Consider the following 23,532-nt stretch of genomic DNA (forward strand, 5'->3'; position numbering starts at 1 on the left):
CATCACCCTTACCAGAATCCTTGCCGGGCATTGCTGGGAAGTCATTCAAACTGAAAATAACTTAAGTTCATTATCCACGTTACAGTTAACTATCACATGAGGGTCTCTTCCGTATTTGTAACACGTCTCTTTTTGGCCATTATAAAGAAAAACAGCATTACTGTATAACCACAAATATTTGTGGAGGACAGGATATTTTTCTTCATTTCCATTTTCACAAAGCGTGTTCCATTTCACAGATCAGTATGGACTTTTCCATACTGGCTGAGGACACTAGTTAAAAGGGAGTCTTCCCAGTCAAATGGTGCATAACGTATTGATACACAGGTATACACACTGCTCAAATTAATCTGGTAAAACTAAGGTATACTTAACTACTAGAATCGTCTCCCCGTTGCCAAAATGAATCACTTGTCTTCATACTCTCGTGCAAAGCCGTCACAACGTTAGCCTCAAGAAATTTCACAGCAACTCTGTTATTTGGTATATTCTGAAATCCTCTATGTCTCTCTTATTTACTTTCAACTAATTGAATATGACATCACATGCGGAGTCATAATGAGGGGGACAGGAAAACTCAACCAACTGAAGTCTGGTTTAATCAAGTCTCACAGAAAAAAAGGGGGCGACTTGCCATCGCCCTCAGGTAGAAACCGTTGCGCTTTCTATGATGACGTCACATCGCCTGAGGCGACCCCTGCCCCCGGCCTGCAGGCTCCTGGAAGGCGTATTGAGGCAAACTAGGTCCAAATAAAGAGTCTATGCAATAAACAAGTCAACTTGAAGCACCAGTTAATTCACGCCATCTTACTTACAAGTTGGAGTCCAATGTCATGAGAAAAAAAAAAAAAACAAAATGCGACGAGCGTTCCAATTAGTTAGTAAACAATCAATGGTTCTTCTTCTTCTTCCCACATTTTCGCTATGGGTGACAACTGTAGTGTAAGTTTTCCTTTTTATGAATTATTTATATCCAGTTGATGTTGTACTTACTTATCTTAATACAATTAACATGTTAAGTAATGAGGAAAGATTGTAATAAAAATAATCTAGCCAGTTGTTCATTTGCGCTGATTTTCTTAGGTGGCCACTATAAGGCGGTAACAACTTGCTTAGAGTTAAAATTCTTGTCCATTTTTCGGTGGAGAAAGGACTGCATGGTGATCACGTGGCCGCCTTATAGTACACGGAGAGTTGAAGACAAAACTAAATTACGATTTCATTAATAGTTTTCATATGATTTCATTTGGTAATGACTGGAAAAGTCGCAGTCATCGTCTCCTTCGACGGGAGGCTGAAACTGAGCTCGAATTGAAAGGTAACATAGCCTCGGAACACAAGACTACTTCCTACAATCACATGACTATCAATTAATCTTCTTAGCCTAAGGAGGAATCACTGACAAGCTTCCATATTTGCTCAACATTTAAGGTCACTCGACTCTACGGGAAGCACAAATGAAGTTCTGGTCAGTTTTGACACACCGCCTCTTCAGGCCTGTCCCGAGGGGCAGGGGGGCGGTGTTGATCGATCCCCCCCCAAAAAAAAAAAAAAAAAATTTCTGGAAGTCCATATTTCCTGTGACTATCCTTTTCACTGAACTGTACTTATAAAGTAATAAATAACAATGTTTTGTTTTTTGGCAAGTCTTCTTTTACAAATTTTATTATTAAACATTAACATCATTCTTTAATAGGAGGAAACAGAAGAGTGATTGCTACATATCACTTGTGTTTGTAGTTTATTATTTGTACATACAAATAGTTGAAGTATGCATACATTTTATATTTTCATTTGCAGTGTGCGTTTGAACATTTTCATATATAACTATACATAGTAATTGCAGTTTCTCCTTTTTATTTGTAAATTTTGATTTTTTTTATTGCATCACATACATACTCTAGCATATTCATTAATTAGTGTCTTTTGTTAAGTCAAAGTATATAACATAACAATAAATGAAGTAATATCCATTTTATCTGTTACTGTTAACACATTAAATGAATCAGTCAATAAAGCTGAAAAAATAGAATTATTTTTAATTTCCGTGCAAACTTTCAACATTATAAGTAAAATTCTGTTAGCCATAGTCAGTACTTTGAATAACATTTGCTCGGGTAGAAGGGCATAGACGGCATGCCCAGTTTTTCTTCTTAATATAACTAAAATAACATTTTCAAGTGCTTCATCTTGTATATACTTATATATGCAATGACATATATAGCAGAAAAGGTTCAGTTTTGGGAAAAACGACCTCGCCCCCCCCCTCCATAAAAAACTCTGGGTACGGGCCTGCCCTTATTATTATTATTATTACCTGAAAAAATATTGGCGGTTCTTCCTCTCGAAACAAACGCCCCCTAGACTTCTCCTTCACAAAGTTACTCAAAGTAATGATACTTACACTCTAAGCACAACAACTTGCTTTGACTCTTTCATTCTCAGTCTTTGACTTGCTCTGACTCATTCATTCTCTGTCTTTCACTTGCTTTGATTCTTTAACTCTTTCTGTCTTTCACTTGCTTTGACTCTTTTACTCCATGTCTTTCACTCGCATTGACTCTTTCACTGTCTTTCACTTGCTTTGGCTCTTTCATTCTCTGTCTTTCACTTGCTTTGACTCTTTCACTGTTTTTCACTTGCTTTGGCTCTTTCACTCTGTCTTTCACATTTACTCTTTCTGTCTTTCATTTGCTTTGGCTCTTTCACTGCTTTGACTTTCACTCTTTCACTTGCTTTAACTCTTTCACCTGTCTTTCATGTGCTTTGACTCATTTGCTTTGGCTCTTTCACTCTCTCAACTGTTTGAACCATTTCACTCTGTCTTTCACTTGCTTTGACTCTTTCACTTGTTTTAACTCTTTCACCTTCTATCTTTCACGTGCTTTGACTCTTTCACTTGTTTTAGCTCTCACTTGCTTTGGCTCTTTCACTTGCTTTGGCTCTTTCACTTGTCTTTCATTTGCTTTGGCTCTTTCACTCTCTGTCTTTAAGTTTTTCAACTTTCACTGTCACTTGCTTTGGCTTTTTCAACAGTTTTAACTCTTTCATTTAATTTGACTCTTTCACCCTCTGTCTTTCACTTGCTTTGACTCTTTCACTCTCTTTCACTTGCTTTGACTTTCACCCTGTCTCTTTCACTTGCTTTGACTTTCACCCTGTGTCTTTCACTTGCTTTGACTCTTTCACCCTCTGTCTTTCACTTCCTTCAACTCTTTCACTGTCTTTCACTTGCTTTTGACTCTCTCACCCTTTCACTTGCTTTGACTCTTTCACCCCTCTGTCTGTCACTTGCTTTGACTCTTTCACCTCTGTCTTTCACTTGCTTTGACTCTCTCACCCGGTGTCTTTCACTTGCTTTGACTTTTTCACCCTCTGTCTTTCCCTTGCTTTGACTTTCACTCTGTCTTTCACTTGCTTTGACTCTTTCACCCTCTGTCTTTCACTTCCTTCGACTCTTTCACTGTCTTTCACTTGCTTTTGACTCTCTCACCCTTTCACTTGCTTTGACTCTTTCACCTCTGTCCTTCACTTGCTTTGACTCTTTCACTCTGTCTTTCACTTGCTTTGACTTTTTCACCCTCTGTGACTTTTTCACCCTCTGTCTTTCACTTGCTTTGACTTTCACTCTGTCTTTCACTTGCTTTGACTCTTTAACACTCTGTCTTTCACTTCCTTCAACTCTTTCACTGTCTTTCACTTGCCTTTGACTCTCTCACCCTTTCACCCCTCTGTCTGTCACTTGCTTTGACTCTTTCACCTCTGTCTTTCACTTGCCTTGACTCTTTCACTTGCCTTGACTCTTTCACTCTCTGTCTTTCACTTGCTTTGACTCTTTCACCCTCTGTCTTTCACTTGCTTTGACTCTTTCACTCTGTCTTTCACTTGCTTTGACTTTTCACCCTCTGTCTTTCACTTGCTTTGACTATTTCACCCTCTGTCTTTCACTTGCTTTGACTCTTTCACCCTCTGTCTTTCACTTGCTTTGACTCTTTCACTCTCTGTCTTTCACTTGTTTTGGCTTTCACTCTGTCTTTCACTTGCTTTGACTTTCACTCTCTGTCTTTCACTTGCTTTGACTCTTTTGCCTCTGTCTTTCACTTGCTTTGACTTTCACTGTCTTTCACTTGCTTTGACTTTCACTCTCTGTCTTTCACTTGCTTTGACTCTTTTGCCTCTGTCTTTCACTTGCTTTGACTTTCACTGTCTTTCACTTGCTTTGACTTTCACTGTCTTTCACTTGCTTTGACTCTTTCACCCTCTGTTTTTCACTTGCATTGACTCTTTCACTCTGTCTTTTACTTGTTTTGACTCTTTCACCTCTGTCTTTCACTTGCTTTGACTCTTTTGCCTCTCTTTCACTCTGTCTTTCACTTGCTTTGACCCTTGCACCCTATCTTTAACTTGCTGTGATTCTTTCACCCTCTGTCTTTCACTTGCTTTGACTCTTTCACCCTCTGTCTTTCACTTGCTTTGACTCTTTCACCCTGTCTTTCACTTGCTTTGACTCTTTCACCCTGTCTTTCACTTGCTTTGACTCTTTCACCCTGTCTTTCACTTGCTTTGACTTTCTCTCACTTGCTTTGACTCTTTCATTGTCTTTCACTTGCTTTGGCTCCTTCACTCTGTCTTTCACTTGCTATGGCTGTCACTTTTTTTTACTGTTTCACTTGCTTTGACTCTTTCACTTGCTTTGGCTCTTTCACTCTCTCTTTCACTTGCTTTGGCTCTTTCACTCTGTCTTTCACTTTGGCTCTTTCACTCTCTTTCACTTTGGCTCTTTCACACTTGTCTTTTACTTGCTTTGGCTCTTCCATTCTGTCTTTCATTTGCTTTGGCTCTTTCACTCTGTCTTTCACTTGCTTTGGCTCTTTCACTCTCTTTCACTTTGGCTCTTTCACCTCTGTCTTTCACTTTGGCTCTTTTGCTCTCTGTCTTTCACTTTGGCTCTTTCACTCTCTGTCTTTCACTTTGGCTCTTTCGCTCTCTGTCTTTCACTTTGGCTCTTTTGCCCTCTGTCTTTCACTTATTTTGGCTCTTTCACTCTACCTCTTGCTTCATAAACTTAATGAAATGAATGAAATCTCTCGCACACTTCATGACCTCCTTAAAGCGTGCGAGTGAACATTGCAACGTTTGTCATGCGCGACAGAAATTCTCACACGCAAATGAAGAGTGCAAGAGAGAAAATAGAAGTTTCTCTGGTGTGCGAGAGAAAATGTATCAAGATTATGAAGTGTGCGAGAGAACATGTAATAACTTTTTGAAGTGTGGGATAGAACTTTCAATAAGTTTCTGCAATGTGCAAGAGAAAATTGAATCAGTTTAGTGCGCGGAAGAAAGTTTGATAAGTTTAGGGAGTGTGCAAGAGAGAGAGAGAGAGAGAGAGAGAGAGAGAGAGAGAGAGAGAGAGAGAGAGAGAGAGAGAGAGAGAGAGAGAACTTTCAATGTGTGTATGAAGCGTGCAAGGCATAGCATATTTATGTGATATAATTCCAATTCTATATAGGTTTCAGATCCGTGTGTGTCTCATTGTGTAAATAAATGCTGTTGTTATATTACAGGACCTTCTGTATCATTGTATAAAAATACATTAAAATTGTATAATATTTATAGTAAAAATGCATTATATTTATAATGTATATTGCCACTTTGTACATTTAAGGAGACAGCCAATAAAAAGAAATGATCACAAACACGCTTTTATCTAGCAACAAACAAATCAATACAACCACAATATTATAATTGAAAAAATTTAAACCATTTTTTTTCATTATACTTTAGTGCTCCCTGCCCCCCCAAAAAAATGGAGGACTGGCCCTATGGAACACGTCTATGGTTCAGAAAATGTCTCTCCACATCTGGGAACTAGCAAAAACATTCCGAGGTCAGCAAGATTTGTAAGGAGTATATTAACCAATCTCAAAACATACTAGCTTGATATAAAACTGCTTCTACTGAATCTTCAACTACCAATGGCACTATCACAATATCCCAAAACTTTCGAGGAACACAGGACCTACCAAATTACCATTTTCCATCACTCTGGCAATTCATGGAACCTGATAAAACATCTTAAATATTTTGACCACACTAAATATTTAGAAGACTGTGCTCCTATTTCCATACAGTTCTTAAGATGACTTTGAAGCTTTTACTGAATAGAAATTCTGTTTCACACAGATATATATCAGCATCATCATCATGGCAAGGAGATGCAAAGGCCCTCTGTCCAATTCTGCCACTCTTGTCTTTCCTTTGTTTTACCTTGCAAAATATCTCCCCTCATTCCTGCATCCCATCTCACAGTTCTCATCCAAGTAGGAATGTATATTCCAACGCTTCTGGTGGCCCAAAGGAGCCCTGCTGACAATGTCAAGATTATTCTCCCTGAGCCTTCTCCTTACATGTTTCATACAGCTCATTGTTGAGGACAGTCTGGTGACTGGTGACTGATCGCCCTCTTGCATCAAACTTAATTATCCAACATTCACTCAGTTACCTGCATTCAGCACAAGAACACTTTTCTCCTGATTATCTACTTTAAGAATATGTCCTGCACTATAATTCGTATCACACAGGAAATACATTTCATAGCTGCTACGGGATCTTGTGGAACTTTGTCACTACCTGTGCCAACAGTGCTTGAAGTTCCTCACCAACCATTTCTCTCTCTCTCTCTAAATCTTCAACTGAAAAAAATAAGAAAGCCCTTACAGACAGAGTCAAGACTCGAATAAACCCAAGAGGGCTCCGAAGGGAAATCAGCCTGCAGAAGCAAGTTTAGGAAAAGGTGATCAATAAACAAACACGAGGGAACAGAACATAAAACCAATACACCTGAAATTCAGAAATTCAGATGTCAGTAGAAAGCAGGACTGAATTTGCTCTTTGCTTGAATGTTTGGTGATCAGAAGATTCCACAACGGCACCAGGCAAACTAATCCACATTTAAGTTGTAGCTAAAATAAACCTCCTAGAAAACTGAGTCACAGTCAGAAGCAGAGTTGCCATTTCAGCGCGTTTCGCGGACAGTCTAGCGCGTTTTGGACCTAGCGCGTTTTTTTTCTATCTGGCGCGGCCGCGCTATTTGACGCCTTTTTAGACAAATCTAGTGCTTTTCCAGCTGATAACATAAAATATGTTAAACTGATTGCCTTTCAGAGTCCTTTGCCCTGCTATACTGAAACAATTTCTGCATTATCATTGTTATATCGCAGGAGACCTCTCTTTCTCTCTTTTTCCCAAACTGTGCTGCAGAGTTGTAGGCTACTGTAAGATAAAGTCAAAAGATTGGTTCTGTTGATGAGAGTACTCATCTTGAACAGATGGCAGTAGGAGGAGAAAGTTGAGAGCTTGACTCGGTGGGAGGAGAAGGCAAGGGATTACTTAGGTGTGGGATTAACAACGCTTTCAGTCCGACTCAAAACGTAATCTACCACACAAGATGCGACCCTAAAACAGCAGAAGCAGACATCATGTTATAGAGATGCTTTTACTATTTGCTTAGAATTTTCTCTTCAAATAAGAATTAAAGTTACGTATTATCTGCATGCAGGCATCCAACACTTTATGCGCTTCTGTTTGTTATTAATTTTATTTCATTTAATCAATTGCTCTCTATCGATGAACAATTTCTTATCCACTCGATATAGAAAAATGATTAAATAAAAACCAGACTTTCAATTATTTTATTCATTATTCTGTTTGAGAAAATTTTTATCTGAATCTTAACTGAAAACTATAAATTTAAGTTTATAATTTTTTTGGCATTTCAAAATATCCTAGCGCCTTTTACAGTGCTCCTAAGAAAGGATTTAGAATGTTTCTGGCACGTTTTGGAAGCTCCTGCAGCGCGTTTTCAAAATCAGAAATGGCAACCCTGGTCAGAAGTAACACCTGCTATGTCTGGTACAAACTTCAAAGAGCCAGCTGTGTGTGGCAAGCCTTGCAAAATATTGGTGTTTAGGTGTCATTAAAAAAAAACAATACCTTTGTCTCACCAGAGCAAAAAGGACCATTTCGTAAAGAGGATTTGCTTTTCTTTGGTGTTTCAACTTCTTCGGCCAAAAAAACCAGAAACAACTGTTGTACAATACAGAAACATTCATTTACAGCTCACAGCCATTGGCAAAATGTGCTGTCAAAACAAAGCCTTCGTGAAAAAGTCAAACTAAAATGTAAGAATATCACGACCTTCAGAGCTAGACCAATAATATGGCAGCAATACAATGTAAAAAGTTTTTGTTTTTGTATGAACATGTACTTCATAACACAAAAAATTACACTAAACAAAATACCACATACAGTATACAATTATACAAAAACCTGATATTTTCAATTACGTACAGAAGCTTGGCCACTACTGTAATAATACAGTACAATACAGTACAGTAATCCCTCAATTTAACAGGGCTTCTCTACATATCAGCTACATTATCATGAAACATTTTGGCTGGGCAGCCATTTCAGGAAAGATAAATTTGCTAGATAAATCTTATAATGGAATATATGTAAGGTATAATTTAGTTGAGACTACAAAAAAGACGTGAATTACTATTAGCTGTGAGAGAACTTGAAAAATTCAAGAGCAGGCTGTGCTATAAGGTCATTGTTGCTTTTCAAAAGACTAGATGCCCTAAGCATCTATTCACTTGAGAGTTCACCCTACTAAACCAGATCTGGATTATGATTATTAAAAGACAGAGCACATTTTTGCTTCTTCCACAAAAATAAATATTGATGAATTTAACTTAAAAAAAAATTAGGAGAAATTGACAATTCTTTCTCAGTTAAAAGATTCCTTTTTTCAATACAGGAATTTCCAAAAATTATATCTGAAAGTCAGTGGTACTTTTACATGAAATTCTTGAAAGCAAAATGTACTCACCCTCTCAATAATTCTATAAAAACACAGTACAAAGCATAATGTAACACAACGTGCAGAATACAAGGGGAGCTTTTTAATGTTAATTATACAAAAAGAGTCTACATCCGGGCCAGGCTAGGCCTACTGTACACCAAAAAAAAACCATCTCTTAATCAGTGGTTATCAGTTCATCATAAACTTGGCAAACTACCCAAGATGTGTACATTATATGACCTGTACAAAGCTGATGACATTATACAAAGTATTACTGCCTAGGCTAGGGCTAAATAGGCCTCTAGGGGAATTGTACCATGAATACGTCTCACAAGGAAGCTGACATGAACATTATACTATGATGAAATGTACAACGACTGTATTGATACCCAAACAGACAGTTACAATAGAATCTACTGTGAGAGTCTGCCTTCTACTGAAGAGACTTATGAACATTATTCGTGTGATGAGCAAAACGTGAATCATCTCTTTCAGTTTTCATTGATACCCGTCATGCACAAACTGGACAAATAATTCAGGAACTTGGTAAATAATTCAGTGAACCAGATAATTAATTCAGGAACTCAATAAATAATTTAGGAACTTGATACATAATTCAAGAACTTGATACATAATTCAAGAACTTAATAAATAATTTATGAACTTGATACATAATTCAGGAACTTGATAAGTAATTTAGGATCTTGACAAATAATTCTGGGACAACAAGCTTCAATTTACAGTCTAAAAAACTGACTCTCGCAAAATTTGCAAACTTGAACATGCCATAATAGTAAGCTGCTTTTATTTGAGTTTACACAACCAGAAACTTGATTATAATCAAAATGAATCGAGTAAAATAATACTAATTCAAGAATGAAATACATGACTAAGTGTACCAGTCAACAAGATTTTTGTGTCATTCCAACATATTCAAGTTTTTTAACAAACTAAAGCAAAATATGAACTGTATTTTTAGATGCGTAACTTTCACTTATAATAAAATTGAACCACTTGTATTCTGTACTCATTACAAAATTTCTCACTCATCAAACATGATATACATAGGCAAAAGTCTTCTCACATATTGAACTGGCCTTTCCTTCCAAATATCTGACATAATTTCCTTTTACAACAGATTAGTACAAGCCTGGGTTTCCTGTCTGTGTCAAACAATCTCTATTTTCTAAGAACATTCTATACTTTCATCCACTTTCTATCTTTCAATTTGTGGTTTGCAATGAATCACAAAATACATATAAATTTTTCCAAGTATTTCTCTAGAGTAAACATCAGCTCTCATTTGCTTGTTGGGTTTGTAAGAAAGGCTGGCTAACTTCTGTCACAGAAACTGAGCTTGAATGATTAACTGTTTTATTCCACTCTGGTAAAAAGTTCTATTGGATTCAAAACAATGTGAGCTGTCACTAACAACCCACGGGCAAATCAGGAAAGGCCAGCCATCAGTTATAATTGCAAAACTACAAACTTTTCAACAAAAACACCGACTCCCATTCCCTGGAGGAAGGGAAACTCTTGCAAAAAAAAAGTAACATGCAGCCAGGCTTATACATTTTGCACATGAATACCATATACATAAAATATTTATGTATATTTATGTAGTAAAGTCTTCAAGTTCCTCCCATTCTTGGGAAGATTTAAACTTTATGGAAGGAATCCTCCTTAGCTTCTCAAACCTTCCACCAAAATCTGTAAATGAAATTAGGATCTTTAGCATTGCATTCTACTGTTTAAACATCATTGTGATTCATGTGAAAACCTCATGAAATACTTGACAGCCATTCCTCAAAATTCTACCACAAAGTTTCTAAAACTCATGTGCCCAAATACTTGATCATTTCTAAGTCATACAAGCCACAGCTGTTTCAATAAACACAACTCAGTCATTGGAAAACAAAATGCTGATGATTCTGATCAAATTTCTCTTAATTATTCTCAATAAACATTCGATGTCTACAAACCACAATAATTCATACAACCTGCTTCTACCCTGAACCAAACAATTATATGAAATCCCACCTTACAAAAGACTAACGTGAACACAGGAATACAACACATTTAACTTACAAATACAACTCCAGGCTACTAGCTTGGAATAACGTCCAGACGTAAAACAACTACGATTCAGTTGCAAAACGGACTACTAGCCATCACATGAAATTGTTTTGAGTGAGGGCATTTGAGTGGGGCATTACCGAGTAAATTATAGGCCTTTGCAAGTTTGCTGTTGATTTCCCAAGACTAAAATGTGCTGTGATGTGGTTTGTGATGACTAAAGATCAAAAATGCTTCTGAGGTTTCTCACAAGAATGCTAATTATTACTATTATTATTATTATTATTATTATTATTATTATTATTATTATTATTTAGATGAATGTCATTACGTGGAATTTGTCTTGTGTTATTAAGAAAAGGTTTGGCTTTGTCATCATAAACTTTTCAATGTGACTATCCATCATTTTAAAGCATGCTGATAAAAAGCACTTGACCATAAAAGATAAAATACAAGAGTTCTTATTTCTAACTACTAGAGGAATAGAATGGAATATAAAGACCAAGCACTGGGACACATGAGGTCACTCAGCGCTGAAAGGGAAATCAAGAGCACAACGGCATGAAAGGCGTAACAGGAGGAAACAAATCTTTTGCAGTTGCACTATGAGGAAAGTAAGATGGAAGGAAGAGAATATGAGCAGAGGTACAGTCAAAGGAGTGAAAGGGGTTGAAGCACCTAGGGGCAAAAGGGACACTGCAAAGACCCTTATTAAGTAATACCTGCAGTGCACCAAGTAGGGTGAACTGACATCACTGCTACCCCCCTACAGTTGTGGATATCTCAAAGAGATGTAGGATTAGTTCCTGTACACAGTAAGGACACTGAAATTGCTCTTGGACCCTGAAGACACCTGATCCACTACTGAAAGACAATCTCTGAGGATTACCTTTGTCAGAAGGACAAAGAATTCCTGGAGATTATTCAATAACGTCTTCCAGCAAATGAAAAGAGAGAGAAGCATCCTTGTCTACGGTCAATAACAGAGACACAAGCTCAGGTACACAAACTACTCTAGAAATCTGAAAAAGATAAATATCTTAAGGTAACCAAATTTGACGACATCAGTGAATGTTATTTCAACAATTTACAACTGACAAGCAAAGTACTTTCAACCTGGAATAGTTTGCCCAGTGCAATTGTCGAACCCTCTGATCTCCGATGTCTCAATGAGGAGCAAATATTCTCTCTCTCTCTCAGCCAAAGATTTCAAGAAAGTAAGAAGGAAAACAGCACCACAAAAGGCCTTCTTTTACCAACAACTCAGTAATGTTCATTTAACTGACAAGGTTTCTTCATATAGAGGTCTGTCTGATCCTCAACAAGTGGTTAAGTAACTTACAAAGCTATTCCTACTTCACTAAGTAACAGGCATAAGTAAGAATACTTAAAGATACAGTACCTTTGTATCAAGGGTCTATAAGGTCATCCAGATTTTGTCCACAAATCCTTTGGGGTCAAAACTGAGTTGACCGAGCACATCTTTGCTTGTAGGAACAACTTGATATTGGCTTGTTGACCCCATAGCTCATACCTGCATATGGAGGAGAGAAGTTGAGAAGAAAAAAACAAAGGTAAACAATACTGACCACCTGTAATGATACTACTCACTACAACAACACAACTCATGAGAGTTGAAACAAAAACTATTAGTCACTCCTAACGCAGAACTGACGTTACTTGGTTTAAAGCAAGTAAGTCTTTGAGAGAGCAAAGACTTACTGGTCAACTAACAAATATTGGTTTGTCTGCTAAATAACTGATAACTTTTAGACTCCACTGTAGATACAGTACCACTTAGACTTTGCACTGAGTTCTATACTTACCAGCTATGTGCTTTAAAGCACCAAGCATAATTAACTTGGTCTTAATGTGTATTTTTTTTGTTCACATTCTGCGTGTTCAGATTGTTTAATAATTAAACTCTTGGCTTTGATTATGTATAGGTAATCTAACCCCAGGAAGCCTGTGTTATGAGGGCTCTCCATCTCCTCTGTTCTGTGGTCTTTATGCCTGAATGGCCTTCTCAGTTCTGCTACGTCCATATCTTCTTTTCTGAGACTAACCACTCCTCAACACACTCATTATCATCATAATGACACAAATCATTATCAAAATAATGATGATTATATGACGAAATCGAAGGAGAGACAGAGACAGAGGTTGGTATTTCTTGACGCCTTCTCTGACAGAACAAATCCTTGCTGGTACTAAACTCGCCAATCCGTAAACACCCATAATCTTTTTGTCGCACAGCCAAGCGGTGACATCTATCTGGTATGTACTCTCTGCATTTTTATTAATGGCACAAAGGCAAATGCACCAAGTGCATCCTGCTGTCATCCGACATCGATGTCGAGAGATGAGATGGACAGCGGCAATTGCCAGAACACAAATTGTGAGTCCAACATCTTGTATGCCATTTCAAAGTCTCCGACTTGGTTCACTTGAAGATTAACGAGAAATCTCAACAGGTTTCTCGTTGCGAACATGGCTGATGGATCTGAAACAGAAGAGGAAAAAACTTTGGTAATGAATGACAGTACTCTACTGATATAAGGGCACAACTTATTAACATACACAACGTGAGTTATGCTTTAGTGTTCTGTATGTCTACATACAGGGAAAATGGCTTCCTTGTCTCTTTCTTGATTCCCAGTGACTGTGAATGAATCTGTATACTAATACTGCCTCATACAAATGATTAGCAAAAAAAACAAATTTAACGACACAATATAAAGCAGAAAATAACACAAGCAAGTGGATACTTCTTTCAAATACAAACTTAACATTGGTAAACAAAAATTTAAGATTTCAAAATGCACAGAACATTATGATACATAAATATTAAACATTCCCTCTTTAGTGTTTGTTTAGCCGATACAAAACATTACTTTGACTTATGCTGTTGTATTACATAGCAGATAAAAATGACTCAAAAGCTTGTTATAACTAGCCATAGGAAGAGGCTGGACAAGATTTTATACATTGTAAAGCAATATCCATCATACAATGTCATTATTGGTATTATTATTATTATTATTCAGGAAATGAAGAACCCTATTCATATGGAACAAGCCGACAAAAGGGGCTACTGACTTGACATTTGAGAAGCTTCCAAAGAATGAATATCAGTCTTCACTTAAAAGTAGGAATAGAAGGTAATGGGAAATACAGAAAGAGATCAGTTATTAGAAATGAGAAAATAAAAAAAAGATTAATGAATAGATAAATATGTAAGTAAATTATCAAAATGCAAGGAGAACTGTATTAGGGTAGTAATGCATTGTATCTGCCTGAACTTCTGAGCTACCAGTTGCAAGGCTGACCCTCAGTCCAACAGTGTGAGGAATAAAGGAGGACCTCTGGAACTGAGAAGTTCGACAGCAAAGCACATTTACTGCATTCTGGTGCTGCTGTTCTGCAAATCCAGTAGCTCTTGGCACATGATAATGATCAGGGATCAGTTGTGAACATGAAAGATCTGTTAAAATGCAACTTATGAAAAACTGACAGACAAGAGACCATCCATCGGTGGTCTGTTGCCCAAGGATGACGTCATTGACTTTGAGAGTCGACAGAAACTTTGAATATTACTGGCATTACAAAAGACTTTGGTACATATTCATGACATCAATCATATTTCTCAAAGTGGTTTTCCTGCTAAATCTTGATCTTATTTTAAAGAATTTCATGTTTATTCCTCCAGGAAATACTTGTATAATCCATTACAACGGTCCTGCTTATCTAATATTAGAGGGGCCAGTGTGGGAACCTGGGGCTTTTAAATTAGGGTGAATACCAAGGGTACACAATGACCTTACATAGAACACTGGGTTCTAACCAGACCATCAGGGTGGTGGATTGCCTCAAACCTTAAGGTCATGATGGGAAATAGGTCATTACTGAGAACTGGTCAGGGAGAAAGAAATGTTACAACTGACCACAAGTGATGACAAAAGAATCAGTCCAGCTAAAAAAAACTAGTATGAGAGAATTTCCAAAGCAGCCAAAAAATGTCCCAAGACTAACAAAGGATGCTCCATGTACTATACGTACCAAGGGACCACCAAAGTACCTTCAGCAACTCCCAGGAAACCCAGGGAAACCCCACCACCACAGGAGGAGTGAAAGGTGCAAGCAAATGGTCGATGACTGTGTAGGGGATGACCACCAGACATATACTAGTGCCACTATGAGCAGAGGGCCCAGCTTAGTAGTCCACAAGCATCAGGGCAGAGTTGGTGCCACAAGGAGACAAGAGTGAAGGAAGTATTACCTACCGACAGTCTTTGGGTTCTTCCTCTGCTTGGTCATTACAAAGAACTTTTGGTAGTGTAAAATATTATTCAGATATTATTCAAGTTTTAATGAGGTCAAATGAAAGATTTCACTCATATTAAACTATTTTTATAACTCATAAATATTTTTCAAGTTTATACATTGAAATACATAAAAAAAAGTATTTTATGAAGCAAGTCCTGTCTCAACAAATCAGACTGGTTAGCTTAAAACAGAATACAGTGATACAGTACTTTAGTTATTTACGAAGCAAATCCACTCTCAACACTTCTGACTGGTTAGCTTAATATAAAGCAGAATACAGTAATACAGTACTTTAGTCATTTACGAACAAATCCTGTCTCAACAATTCTGACTGGTTACCTTACAACAAAATACAGCAATAAAGTACTTTAGTCATTTACAAAGCAAATCCTGTCTCAACACTTCTGACGGTTAGCTTAAAACAGAATACAGCAATATGATATTTTTATGATAAAATAAAGTTTTGTACATACTTACCGGCAGATATATACTTAGCTATAGTCTCCGGTACAGAATTTCAAAACTCAAGGCACACGCACTATCCAGGTGATCAACCATACCACCGCTGGGTGGCGGAATAGGAACCATTCCCGTTTTCTAATCAGATTTTCTCTTCCACCTGTCTCCTGAGGGGAGGCTGGGCGGGCCCATCAATCGTATATATCTGCCGGGTAAGTATGTACAAAACTTTATTTTATCATAAAAATATCATTTTTGTACATGCAACTTACCCGTCAGATATATACTTAGCTGATTGGCACCCTTGGAGGAGGGCAAGAGACAGCTAATAACTAAAAACGGAAAACAACATATGTTGTAGGATAAACAAAAAACCATGGTTCTTACCTGATTGGGCAGAGGACTTCATGGATACTGTCTATGAGTCTGCATGCCTCAAGAGCTTCAGCGAGGATGTGACCTAAGACTGACAGCCCTTCTGGATCATATCAATGGGGATGAAACCCACTAACATGGCAGAGCCTGTTAGCGGATCGTGTCAATGGGGATTAACCCACTTACATGACAGAGCCTCACCTGAATCATATCAATGGGGCTATCCTCTTACATGACAGAGCTAGGTAATAAAAATACAAGGAACATGACAACCAAAACCGACCACCTGACCAAGCCTAACCTTGTTAGTGATAAGAGATGAAAAAGAGAGAGAACTTCAACACTCTTTTTCAACCAACCATAAAAACACAACAAACAATTAAAAATAACTGAATTAACTAAACTAAATAGGATTGGCTTCAGCTCCTGACCCAGCACCGAATCATGGATACGTATGCTCCTAGAGAGAAGCACTTCTCATATGTCACACGAACATCTCTCAAATAATGAGAAGCAAACGTTGAATTACACCTCCAGTATGTTGAGTCCACAATAGACTGGAGAGACAAGACTTGTGAAAAGCCAAGGATGTAGCAATGGCTCTCACTTCATGAGCATTAACTCTTAGGAGCTGAAAATGTTCATCCTTACATGAAAGATGAGCCTCTTTGATGACGTCCTTAATAAAAAAGACAGGGCATTCTTTGAAATTGCTCTTGAAGGATCCCTGACAGAGCACCAAAGACTTTCGGTGATCCTCTGAGCTGTTTTTCTTTCTTTCCAAATAAATTTAAGGCTTCTGACTGGGCATAGAGTCCTGTTCCAACTCATGTCCTGAAAGAAGAAAGACCTTTGAATTCAAAACTTCTAGGCCACGGTTTTGAAGGGTTCTCATTCTTTGCTAAGAAGAATGGTTTAAAGGAGCAGATAGCAGAGTCCTTCCTTAAAACCAACAGAACCTTCCAAAGCTTGTAATTTCACTTATTTTTTAGCTGAAGCAAGAGCAAAGAGGAAACAGTGACTTCCTGGTGAGATCCCTGAAGGAAGCAGATGAGGAGGCTCAAACTTTTAGACATTAAGAATTTCAAGACCATGTCCAAATTCCAGCTGGGAGGTCTAGGGACTTATTTTTAGAAGTTTCAAAAGACCTTATAAGGTCATGAAGGTCTTTATTTTCCGAGATGTTCAGATCTCTGTGTCTGAAAGACTGAAGATAACATACTCCTGTATCCTTTATGGTGGAAACAGCGAGGTTACATTGTTCCTCAGGAAGATAAGGAAATCAGCAATGTTTGTCACAGAGGTACTGGAAGAGGATATCTTATTGGTCCTGCACCATCTTCTAAAGACTTCCCACTTCGACTGGTAGAGGCGCAAGGTAGAAGATCTTCTGGCTCTGGCGATAGCCTTCGCAGCCTTGTGCGAAAAACCCTTCGCTCTGACCAGACCTTCGACAGTCTGAAGGCAGTTAGACTGAGAGCGGGAAGATTCTTGTGAATCTGTTGAAGTGGGGCTGTTTGAGAAGATCGCTCCTGAGAGGAAGCGATCTGGGAAAATCTATATCCATTCCAGTACCTCTGTGAACCAATCTTGAGATGGCCAAAAGGGAGCTATCAGGGTCAGTCTTGGTGCCTTCCGACGAAATGAACTTCCTTACCACTTCTCCCAGGATCTTGAATGGGGAAAAGCATACCCGTCTAATCCTGTCCAATCTAGGAGAAGACTGTCTATTGCTACTGCTCTGGGGTCCGAGATTGGAGAGCAGTAGTTTCCAACCTCTTGTTCCAGTGGGTTGCAAAAGAGGTCTATATTCGGTCTTCCCCACAGGAACCACAGCCTTTCGCAAACCTCTGAATGGAGAGTCCACTCTGTGGGAAGAACCTGATCCTTCCTGCTGAGAAGGTCCGCCCTCACATTCCTTTCTCCCTGAACAAATCTGGTGAGGAGAACGATCTTCTCTCTCCTGAGCCCACAACAGAAGGTTTCTTGCTGCAATGTAAAGGGAGAAGGAATGTGTTCCCTCCCCTGCTTCCTGATATAAGCCAGGGCTGTGTGTGTGTCTGAGTTGACTAGAACTACTGTCCTGACCAGGAACTTCGAATCTGGATGAGAGCCAGATGAATGGCTACCAGCTCTTTCATGTTGATGTGCCAGTTCACCTGGTCTCCATCCCAGGTGCCTGACACTTCTTCCGAGCCTAGTGTTGCTCCCCATCCCGACTCCGAGGCGTCTGAGAACAACACTAGGCGAGGGCTCTGGCGGTTGAAGAGAAGTCCTTTGACCCAGCTTCTTTGGGGTCTAACCACCAACGGAGATGTTCTTTTATCTTGTCCGATGATATTTGGAACAAATCCGCAAGTCCTGGGACTTCCGATCCCAAGATTCTTTCAGGAAGAACTGAAGAGGTCTCAGATGAAGCCTTCCCAGAGAAACGAACTGTTCCAGCGAGGAAATGGTCCCCAGCAGACTCATCCATTCCTCGCCAACAACTGTTTTCTTTCTCTAGAAAGACTGTCACCTTTTCTATGCAGCGATCTATTCTTTCCAGGGATGGAAAGGCTAGAAAATCCCCAGAATCCATCAGAATCCCCAGGTAAACAATGCTCTGCTGAGGAATCAACTGGGACTTCTGAGGTTTACAAATAAGTCCTAGGGACTGTGACCAGGTTTAAAGTGAGAAAGGTCCTCCAGACAACTTTTCTTTGAACTGGACCAGATCAGCCAATCGTCGAGATACATTGATATCCTCACCCCCTCTAAGTGCAACCAGTGAGCCACATTCCTGAAGAATGCCCGTGAACACTTGTGGGGCTGTGGAAAGTCCAAAGCACAGAGCCCTGAACTGAAAAACTTTTCCCGAATCACCATGAACCTCAGGAACTTCCTGGAGGAGGGATGGATGGGAATGTGGAAGTAAGCATCCTGAAGGTCCAGGGAGACCATCCAATCTCCCTGGACGAAGAGACTGACAGAACTGAAGAGGTCGTCTCCATAGAGAACTTCTTCTTGATCACGAAAGAAATTCAGGGAGCTCACATCCAAGACCGGTCTCCAACCTCCCGAGGATTTTGGAACCAGAAAAAGACGATTGTAAAACCCCGGGAATGAAGATCTTGAACCGGTTCTATGGCAGACTTTTTTCTAGCATTTGTTCGACTGCTAGAAGAAGAGCCTGGTTCTTGACAGGATCCTTGTATCTGGCGGATAACTCCCTGGGAGTTGATGTTAAGGGAGGTTTTCCCTGAAGGGGATGAGGTAGCCTCTTCTTCAAAATGGAGAGGGACCAGTCGTCCGCCCCTTCTGTGCCCAGGCTTCGCGAATTGTAAAGTCTGGCACCTACTGGAGTCTGGAGGACTTGATTTTCACTTCATGGACTTCCTGGAAGGGAGTCCTGAAGGACCTTCCTCTTCTCTCAGGTCTTTTGCTCCTGAAGGACCTGGACGAAGATCCACGAAAGGGCTCCTGAAAGGGAGCCTTCTCCTTCTTAACAATAGGGACAGCAGGTCTGATCCTCTTCGACGACTGGGCCAAAAGGTCCTGTGAAGCCTTTTCAGACAAAGAACGAGAAATCTCCTTCACAAATTTTCTTGAGGGAAAAGATGGCTAGAAAGAGGAGCAAACAGACAGAGGAAGATCTCTGGGAGGAGACACAGACTTTGGAGAGGAAAGAGCTGAATACTGACCTCTTCTTCAAGCAGGCCAGTGCCGAACAAGGAAGCGATCTCCATCGAGCCGTCCTTCACAGCTTTGTCCAAACAAGACAAAACACTGCTGAGGTCCTCCATACTGACTGAATCCTCTTCCCGACTTCTCTTGGCTAAGGCCCCAAGAGACCAGTCCATGAAGTTGAAAACTTCCAGCAACTCTAAAAGGCCCTTGAGGAAATGGTCCAGTTCACAAAGTCCCCAAGAAGCCTTGGCTGAAGAAAGAGAGAGTCTCCTGGAAGAATCCACCAGATTAGAAAAATCTGAGCCAGCAGAAGAGGGGAGAGCTAACCCCATAGGCTCCTTGGTCTCATACCACATTCCTGCTTTCCCAAAAGCCTAAAGGAGGCAAAGAGAAAACAGTCTTGCCTGCATCCTTCTTTGATTGAGCCACTCTCCGAAACCTTTAAAGGCCTTCTTCATGGAGATCGTAGGCGCATCTTGACAAACAGAGGAAGATTCTAGAAGACTTGGTGCTGTCCCAGCATTGAACCAGGAGAAGGAGGAGAAGCAGGCAAAGAGGGAATCTCCAAACTCCTGAACTAGAAGAGCTGTCAACCTCTTGTAATCAGAAACTGTGATATCCTTAGGAGATTCGTCCTCCGATAAACTTCCTCCAGGCCAGCAGGAGGAGGAGAACGCTTAAAAGAAGAAGAGCGCATTTGTCAGAAGAAGAGCCTGGAAGGAGAAGCACTCCTGTCCACTGGAGAGCGCCTATCCAGGAGAATGGCGCCTGACACCTGACTGGCGCCTGACAGGAGAGGGGGTCCTGTCCACTGAAGAGAGCCCTTGCAGGAACAGGCGAGAGGAGAGCCTTTCTAAGGCGAGGGGGCGCTTGACTGGGAGAGCCAACAGGAGAAGACGACGACGATGATGCCGGAAGGAGGGAGCTTTCCACGACGAAGCGCCTGTCCAGGAGAAGTACCAGGGCGAGGAGCGCCTGGAAGGAGAAGAGCGCCTCTCCGAGAGAGCGCCTGGACAGGAGAAGAGCGCCTGCAAGGAGAGGAGCGCCTGCAGGAGAAGAGCGCCTGACAGAGGAGAAGAAAACTTGCTAGAGGAGAAGGAAGCCTGGAAGGAGAGGAGCGCCTGCTGCTGGAGGCGAAGAAGAGAGCTTCCTGGAACTCTTGCTGGGGAAGAAAGTCTCCTTCCTTGAGAAGACTTGATCGCCTTTGCAAGAGATCCAACAAGTGCTCTTTGATAAAGAGCCAGCTGAGCAGGCCGAGCAAAATCTTCCAGGATCTGCTTGGTGGACTCCTGAACACCTGCTGGAGAGGAGGAGGGGATCTAAGAGCTCTCTTCTTGACAATAGGAGAATCCTCCGGGAAGCGCTCAGGGCTCAGAGTCCAAAAGCTCTCCTCTAGGAGCCTTCCAGGATCCTCTTTCAGAGGCGCGACTCCTCAGCCGAACTCCAACCACGCCTAGGAGAAGAAGACGAAGATGAGAAACACTTCTTCAGATCCCTTTTCTATGGCGATCCAAGGCAGCCTGGGACGCAACTTGAACAGGATCTGCCGAAGGGACGCCTGATCGTTGGAGATGCTCTACATCCTCCCTTGCGGCTTTCGACATTCCTCCTCCACTGGTCCTGGGAGTTTGGAAGAGGTCTAGGCCTAGGAGCAATGCGGAGCCGATCAGACGCCCCTCCACTACACTGGGGACACTGCACATATCACTGTCACTCTTACCTTCCTTCATCCATAGACGCAGAGCAATTGCATCTTGAAAAATCGTTCCACTTTCATCGCAGCCATTTCAGAGGACGAATCCACAGGTTGATGAAGGGAGAAGGGCTGAAACCAAAGGAGGAGGAGAATCTGGAAAGTGTTAGGTTCTAAATCTACCTCCTTGGAAAGAGACCTACTAGAGCTTCTGGAAGAAGCCTTCCTAACTCTATCCTTTTCAAGCTTCTTTCAAATAAGAAGTCAAAACCTTCCATTCCAGATCAGTGAGATTCTCTCAACTCCTTGCACAATCCAAGAACAATCATTCCCCTACACCTCATACACACAGTGTGAGGATCTACCAGCTTTCGGCAGTCTCACCTTACACTCTTGACCTAGACACACGGAACACAGGTGCAACACTCTGACATCAGACATCTTAATGAAAATCCAAAAACCAAATCAAAAACAGTCCACAAAAGCGTATGCCAAACCAAAGATCCAATACGTCACCAAAATCAGTCCAAAAGATCCTCAGCAAGCGAGAAATGAAAATCAAAGCAGGAGGAACCAACAACAGATGTTGCCGAACCAGCGACAGAGAAAATCTGATTAGAAAACGGGAATGGTTCCTATTCCCGCCACCCAGCGGCGGGTATGGTTGATCACCTGACCTACCTGTCGCGTGTGCCGCGAGTTTTGAAATTCTGTCGGGAACGCCGGAGACTATAGCTAAGTATATATCTGACGGGTAAGTTGCATGTACAAAAATATTTTAGTCATTTATAAAGCAACTCCTCCATCCACACTTCTCCATAACCAGAGCTTACAACATTACAATAGGAATACAGTCTTTACATTTATAAAGAATAACTGGCTCAACACTTAGCTGACTGGTTAGCTTTAACAACAGAACAGAGCAATACAGTATTTTGAAAAGGCATTCAAAAGAAAGTCCATCCTCCTCAACACTTCTGACTGGTTCTTGGCCAGAATACAGCAATACAGTAATGAAGTCATTTACAGAGCAAGTCCTGTCTCAACACTTTAGATTGGTTAGCTTAAAAGAATACAGCAACAAGTCTAGGAATTGATACAGCAAGTCTCCCTCAACACTTGACTGAGAAAAACAGAAACACAAGAAAGTACTTTTCTCATTTACCAAGTCCTGTCTCAACACTTTAATGGACTGGTTACCTTACAACAGAATACAGCAAAAAGTAATTTAGTCATTTATACAGCAAGTCTCCTCAAACTTCAAAGCTTATAACAGAAATTCAGAATAAATACTTTAGTCATTTACCAAAGCAATCCTGTCTCATGACTTCAAACTGGTTGATTTAAAGAATTACAGTAATGGTCAGTCCACTGTGAAGAGTGGCCTAATACAAAAAGAATTTACTAATGAAGTACATTCTTTGTAGAATATTAAAACCAAGAAAATATAAAAAACAAAAAAAAAACAACACCTAATTTTCATTGATGTTTAATGAAAAACAGTCTTTTTATTTCTAGTCTGTTTTAACATATGACTCCTTTCTGGTAGTATTTTTACATACTTCTGAGACACCTCTTCAAAATACAGTGTAAGTTGACATTCATTAAACAGGTTTTTTTAGAGAGAAATCTAAAAACCTTTATACAAAGTATATTTAATTGCCATCTAAATATGATTATAAAATTTATATAACAGCATTAAGCTAATTACATAACTATAGTTCTAACTAATGGAGCTAAAATTTGAAAAGTCATGTTGTACTTTTGTTTTGGTGTAGGTAATTCCCACTATCTTTTGGGAAAGAGAAACAAATTGGCAAGGAACCTGAGTTTGTGCTTTTCATGCAAGAGGTTCTGGTGATTACTTGGTAACTTATATATGAAACTTTATTTTATGTCATTTTAAAAGTAACTTACTAAATTAAATTTTTGACCAGTTGCAAAATAATCAACAATGATTAGTACATGGTAATGAATTTGAGAAAGAAAAGAATAGCAGTTCAATGCTTGTTGTTTCCTTACCTTTCAAGTCAAAGTTAAACAACTTACCCTTTAGTTATGTCAGAAAAAA

At 39.8% G+C, this 23,532-nt stretch overlaps 1 protein-coding gene across 2 annotated transcripts in view; it reads right to left on the bottom strand.

Annotated features, from left to right (window-relative positions):
* Nucleotides 1-1,724: 1,724 nt before the first annotated feature.
* The window catches only part of LOC136834448 (gastrula zinc finger protein XlCGF49.1-like), a 65,539-nt gene continuing 43,731 nt past the window's right edge, over nucleotides 1,725-23,532 (bottom strand). The window contains exons 2-5 of one of the 2 annotated variants that reach the window (XR_010851813.1): nucleotides 12,766-13,442; nucleotides 12,342-12,473; nucleotides 3,728-10,573; nucleotides 1,725-3,519 (exon numbers count right to left, since the gene is read on the bottom strand). The gene's annotated coding sequence lies outside the window, so the exon portion shown is untranslated. Of the gene's footprint in view, nucleotides 10,574-12,341; nucleotides 12,474-12,765; nucleotides 13,443-23,532 lie in introns of both variants that reach the window. The other variant, XR_010851812.1, reaches the window with a different exon arrangement.

Source organism: Macrobrachium rosenbergii, chromosome 53 (assembly GCF_040412425.1).
Source record: "Macrobrachium rosenbergii isolate ZJJX-2024 chromosome 53, ASM4041242v1, whole genome shotgun sequence".
NCBI classification, from domain to species: domain Eukaryota; kingdom Metazoa; phylum Arthropoda; class Malacostraca; order Decapoda; family Palaemonidae; genus Macrobrachium; species Macrobrachium rosenbergii.